A 6,763-nucleotide genomic window follows, 5' to 3' on the forward strand; every position below is an offset into this window, starting at 1 on the left:
ATGGTTGTGTTTCAGGGCTGGTGGAGGACCTAGGTTTGGTGGATAGACCTTGTGCTGTGGTCTCTCAGCTGAGCAGGAGAGCAGCTTGCACTTTGCTCATGAGGAGCAGGGCTGAGGACATGTTCTCTGTTTTCTTGCTGCTGTCTGAACACTGCAGGGAGAAGAATGCCCTTCCCTCCCCAGCCAGCCCTTCAAACCCTCTTATACCACATCCCCTTGTATGCAGGGGAAGGTGGGGTGACATCCCTAGCAGACAGGCTCCTGCCCTGATGTCACCTCCAGAGCACTGCTTGCTTTTTGTCCTTGGGGTTGCTGCAGCAAGTTCCTAAAGGAATGCAGGGCTTGTGCATCCCTTGCAAACCCAGCTGCTGCTTGTGCTTGGGCTGCACTCCTTAATCTCAAAGCCAGGGGAATTCTGGCAGCTTCTGCTTTGCCCTTTGCCCAGGGCAGTGTTGCCTCCTGTCTCCTAACCAAGCACTCAGTGATTCAGGCAGGTCAGGCTTTGGTTTGGATGGCCTTGCCTTGGGATGTTGTAGGGCTGGCCACATACAGGGCTGGTGGAAGCCAGGTATTGCATCTCCAGGTATTGCATCTCATGGCACTGTTGCTCAGAAGAAAATGCAGGATCAGTGTGTGAGGTAGGGAGGAGCTAAAGTCTCTCCAGCCCACCCTTGGTCTTGTCCTGGTGTTCCACACTGGGAGAGCTGATGCACTGCAAACTGTGAGATGCAGCACAGAACCCTTCAGCTCAGCTGCTGTGTGCTGTTAGTGAAGGGTTAAGACTCAAAGGGACATGGAGAATGAGCTTGGCTCTAAGCCGTCACAAGAGAGGTCACTGGAACTTGGGGGTGGTGCAAGATCTCTAGGGGGTTAAAGGGGAAAACAAAATTAAAGATAAATATACAGAATGAACCAGGTTGGAAAAGACCTCAGAGATCAGCAAGTCCAACCTATCACCCAACACCACCTCATCAGCTAAGCCATGGGACTAAGTCTCTTTTCAGACACCTCCAGTGATGGTGGCTCCACCACCTCCCTGGGCAGCACATTCCCATGGCCAATCTCTCTTGCTGGGAAGAACTTCTTCCTGACATCCAGCTTGAACCTCCCCTGGTGCAGCTTGAGACTGTGCTGAGCAGTCCCAAGTCCTGAGCAGACTCCCAACCTCCAATCCATCTTTCCATTTCACAGCAGAGCTTGCCAAGACTAAGGGAATGGTTGCACCACAGCCCTGTTCTTGAGGCAGTGAAGGTAGCTGGAGGAGCAAGCTGCTCTTTGGAGGCTTTGCTGGCAGCTGTTTGGTTTGCCCTGCTCCAGCCCCAGCGTGTTGTGTGTCGCCTCTGCAGAGCTGACGCCTTGGGTTTGCAGATGCATCCCTCTAGGTGGTGCTAAGCTAAAGAGAAAAGGCAGGTGGCAGGAGGCCTGCTGGAGGAGAGGTTGTCCTGTGGCGCACATCTCAGCACCTAAGGCGCTGCCCGAGGTCTCCCGGGTGAGGAGAACATCTCTGCTCCCTGCCTGCTCCCAGCGAGGTGCCCACAGGAGCTCTCCCATGCTTCCCACTGTGCCTATTTGCAGCAAATGCTCCTCAGGCCCTTCTTAGAAGCATCGAATTGTCAGGGCTGGAAGGGACCTCAAGGCTCAGCCAGTTCCAACCCCCCTGCCATGGCCAGGGACACCTCACACTACAGCAGGTTGCTCACAGCCACCTCCAGCCTGGCTGCAAACACCTCCAGGGATGAGGCTTCCACCACCTCCCTGGGCAGCCTGTGCCAGGCTCTCACCACCCTCATGGGGAACAACTTCTTCCTCACATCCAATCTCAATCTCCCCATTTCTACTTTTGCTCCACCCCCCCAGTCCTATCCCTCCCTGACACCCTCAAAAGTCCCTCCCCAGCTTTCTTGTAGCCCTCTTCAGATACTGGAAGGCCACAATTAGGTCTCCTTGGAGCCTTCTCTTCTCCAGAATGAACAACCCCAACTCCCTCAGCCTGTCCTCATAGCAGAGCAGCTCCAGCCCTGTGCTCATCCTTGTGGCCCTTCTCTGGATGCCTTCCAGCACCTCCAGATCCTTCCTGGAACAGAGGCTCCAGACAGGGCACAGAGCTCCAGCTGTGGTCTCATCAGAGTGGAGCAGATAAGCTTCCACTTCATGGTTCCTTCCACGGTGGGAGGCTCCACAGATGCTTCATGGTTATACTCAGAGCATCTCCTCCTACCCATGTCCTAAATCACCCAAGTTGGTTTTTAATGGCAAAAATCCATCTTGGCTACTTTTTTTCCACTCCAAGCAGCTTTGCTGAGCACACAACTAAGACTCAGCTGAGTCCTCTTCTATCTCATGCCTCATTATCCAGAACTTTTCCCCAATCCAAGCCCAGATAATGTGTGATTTAGTGGTGTGGGCAAGCAAGAGCAAGTTCAGCCTGGCTGCCAGTGAACAGTAAGGGTCACTGAGGACTGGAGGTGAAGGAAAAGACTTTTTAGACCAAGAGATTTGACTTTGGAGTCTCAGAGGGACAGTAAATCAGCTGCTGGAAGAGAGCTCTTCTTAGCAGAGGCCTTTGAAAAAGAACAGCTCAGCTCTGCTTTTCTCAGAGTGGCTGGAGAGGTTGTGAAGTCAATGAGGGACCTCATCTCTAGGCAGCAGCCTGTCCCTCTCTCAGGTCATAGAATCACTGAATTGTCAGGGTTGGAAGGGACCCCAAGGATCAGCCAGGTCCAACCCCCCTGCCATGGGCAGGGACACCTCACACCACAGCAGGTTGCTCACAGCCACATCCAGCCTGGCTGCAAACACCTCCAGGGATGAGGCTGCCACCACCTCCCTGGGCAACCTGGACTCTGCTGTGGCCACCTCCAAGACCTGGAGGTTCTGCAGATAGACCTGAAGACACTGTTTGTGTGTATGACACTAGAGTTGATACAAGGAGCAATGTGGCCACAGCTGCATGCCCACAATATCCCCAGGTTTGTTGGTGGCTTTTGCCCTCAGCCTTGCTCCATCTGCCCTTCTCCCACCACTTCAGCTCAGCTTCTCAGTGTTCTTTGAGCACCTACTTGCTTAGGAGGAGATCATAGAATCAATAAGGTTGGAAAAGACCTCAGAGATCATCAAGTCCAACCTATCACCCTCATGTCTAACCCATGGCTCCAAGTGAAACATCCAATCCCTTTTTGAACACCTCCAGGGGTGGGGACTCCACCACCTCCCTGGGCAGCACATCCCAATGGCCAATTCCTCTTGCTGGGAAGAACTTTCTCCTCACCTCCAGCCTAAACTTTCCCTGGAAGTTGGGATAATAATGTAGTTGGGATAATAACAATGTTGGGATAATAATGAAGTTGGGATAATAATGAAGTTGGGTTGATAATGAAGTTGGGGTAATACATGAGCTGGGAGAGATGGGTAGGGAGATCTGGTGGGGCTCAGGAGAAAGGAAGGCTGATGTTTAGCACCCACCAAGGTGCTGGGTCACTGCAAACTGTCTGAACAGCCTGGCCACAGCTCTGGAGCAGCAGGGCAGCCAGGAGGCAAAATGTGCCTCTGCAAACCTGGTGCTGCTGGTGGTGGTGCTGGGAAAGAAGCCCAGGCAGACTGCTGGGCTGTGTCAGGAACCTCTCTGGCATCAGCAGGAGGCAAGGTGTGAGCAAAATGCCATCAAGCCCAAACAAGGCTTTGCTCCAGAAGTCTGGCACGCAGGGCTGGAGGGATCTTGGTGCACAGGGGCTGGTGAGACCCTTGTGGTGGCAGCTATTTGTGACTGTGCCTAACAAGACAGGGAGAAGCTTTTCCTTTTGGAGCCAAAGGTGGCATCATGTTTTCCTGGGTGCTTTGTTCTTGGCATCAGTGGTGGGGAATTCCTGCTGAATCAACTGTTCCTCAGGTGGGACTGGCTCTTGTCACCTTGGTGAACTCCTTGCTGTGGAATGGTGCTCATTTGTTTGACAGGCCTGGACCTCTGGCCCAGCCAGGCTCCAGCCTGCAGGCAGGCATTGCAAAAAGAACATCTTACTGAATAATTGGTCCTGGCATTTGCAAGCCTGAGGAGAGATGAAGGGAAATGAAAGCCTTTGGTGGCAAAGCACCCAAACCCCTCTACCTGTGCCTTTTCCAGCCCTTGGCAAAGTGACATCCTTGCTGAGAGGGAAGAGAGACACCAATGCAGCTCAGAAAATGATAACTATGGCATGGAAAGTGCCCAGCCATCGTGGGGAGGGTTCCAGGAGGATGGGGGCTTGTAAGAGCCCCAGGGAGAGATGGTGGATTGGTTTGTGCCCTGTGGAGCGAGGGCAGATGGGTGGCAGCAGTGCCAGCCCAGCTTGGCTCCTCTCCAGGCACTGAGCAAATACTGGCAGCAGAGCCAACAGGGGAGATCCCTCAGGGTGTGTTTCAGCTCCTGCTGGTTGCTAATCACTTCGATGGCATGGGAGCTGTCACCCTGCCTGGCCCTGCTGCCATCATCACTCTTGCTGGGAATTTCTAGCAATCCTGACAGCCTCTGAGGGAGCCAGGGATCACTACCAGGGAGGTGATTTGCCCACAAAGCACAGGATAAAGATCTCTGCCTCCTGCATCTTCTTGGCAGGAGGTTGGAGCCAGGTTGGGCTTGGTTTATTCTCTCAAGAAACAAGTGGAGGAAATGGCCTCAGGTTGCACCAGAGGAGGTTTAGGTTGGACTTTAGAAGAAAGTTCCTCAATTAAAGGCTCTCAAACTCTGGAACAGGCTCCCCAGAGGCACCATCTGTCCCTTACAAGGGTGACTCCTGAGGATATTTTCTCCCTGAATTCCCTCACTCCTGCCTGGGGAAGCTGCTTCTGGAGAATTTCTCTTTGATGTGGCAATCAGACAGCAGAGAGGAGTTAGACCAAACACTTTGCTTGGGATGTGCTGGTGGCAGGAGGAGTTATCCCACGATCCCAGCCCAGAGGGGAGGCAGACCAAGTGCAGCCCAGCCTCAAACAGGACAGCACAAGCATCTGACAGCACAGATCTCATGAGGTCTTCTTGCTTGTCTTGCCCCAGTTAACTCTGGTGGTGAGATTTCCACTGTGTCTATTAGAGTGCTTGCATCAGGAACTGTGTGGCCAGCAGGAGCAGGGAGGTCATTGTGCCCTGTGCTCAGCACTGCTTAGGCCACACCTTGAGTCCTGTGTCCAGGTCTGGGCTCCTCAGTTTAGGAAAGAGGTTGAGATGCTGGAAGGTGTCCAGAGAAGGGCAAGAAAGCTGGGGAGGGGTCTGGAGCACAGCCCTGTGAGGAGAGGCTGAGGGAGCTGGGGTTGCTTAGCCTGGAGAAGAGGAGGCTCAGGGGAGACCTCCTTGCTCTCTCCAACTCCCTGAAAGGAGGTTGTAGCCAGGTGGGGGTTGGTCTCTTCTCCCAGGCAAGCAGCACCAGAGCAAGAGGACACAGTCTCAAGCTGTGCCAGAGGAAGTTTAGGCTGGAGGTGAGGAAGAAATTCTTCCCAGCAGGAGAGATTGGCCATGGGAATGTGCTGCCCAGGGAGGTGGTGGAGTCCTCATCTCTGGAGGTGTTTAAGAAGAGCCTGGATGAGGCACTTAGTATCATGATTTAGCTGATTAAATGGTGTTGGGTGATAGGTTGGTCTTTTCCAACCTGGTCTATTCTATTCTATTCTATTCTATTCTATTCTATTCTATTCTATTCTATTCTATTCTATTCTATTCTATTCTATTCTATTCTATTCCATTCTATTCTGTCTCACTTAACCCCTAGCTCCTGCCCTGGCTCAGAGCAGCAGAGCATGACTCTTGCCCAGCCCAACCTCTCTCTTGTAGCAATAAATGGTCGTGATTTCTCTGACTGGGGTCAGTCCCACACCACAAATCTCCAGCTGAGACAAGCACCACAAGCCACTTTGCCCTCCCCTTCTGCATGACCCAGGATCCTCCATGGGCAGCATGTGCAAAGAGCTGAGTGCCTGCACACAGCATGGAGCAGGCAAGCTCCAGTCTACTGTGGGGCCAGGCTGAGAGAGCTGGGGTTGTGCAGCCTGGAGAAGAGAAGGCTCCAGGGAGACCTTAGAGCTGCATTTCAATACCTGGAGGGGACCTGCAGGGGGCTGTTTTCAAGGGCCTGTGGCCATAGGATGAGAGGCAAGGGTTTGATACTGGAACAGAGGAGGTTTAGGTTGGACATCAGGAGGAAGTTCTGCACAGTGAGGTTGGTGGAACACTGGAAGAGGCTGCCCAGGGCTGTGCTGGAGGTCCCATCCCTGGAGGCATTCAGGGTGAAACTTGATGGAGCCCTGAGCAACCTTCTCTAGTTGGAGATGTCCCTGCTGACTGCAGGGAGGCTGAACAGGATGACCTTTGAGGGTCCCTTCCAACCTGATGGATTCTGTGGTTCTATGACTCAGTCAGGTCTTTGTTTAGGGTTTTCAAAGCCTCCCAACCCACAGCAAGTCTCTCTGGGGGTCTGTTTGGTGGTGCTGAAAAATCCCACTCTCCATCCACCCTGAGAATGGAGTCCTGCAGAAGCTTTGGCTGGCTGGGCCCTTCGTAAAGACACCAATTTCACTCTTTAACAGGCACAGAAAGCTTCCTTTCAGCCCCACTTACAGCATTGTAAATCCCAGCTAACCACATTAAAAGGCAAAGGAGCCACTGCTGGAGACTTAAAACTACTCTGAGCTGAAGTTATATCAGGTCTAGGCAGTCAACAGCCTGGCCTGCAGCCACCCTGGGCTGATTTGTGAAGTAGCCCAGAGTAATTCCTCTCTAAATGTTCCATCAGCATTAACA

This window comes from Melanerpes formicivorus, unplaced genomic scaffold (genome assembly GCF_026170545.1).
Source record: "Melanerpes formicivorus ecotype bairdi unplaced genomic scaffold, bMelFor1.0.p_v2 SCAF_162, whole genome shotgun sequence".
In the NCBI taxonomy this organism is placed as follows: domain Eukaryota; kingdom Metazoa; phylum Chordata; class Aves; order Piciformes; family Picidae; genus Melanerpes; species Melanerpes formicivorus.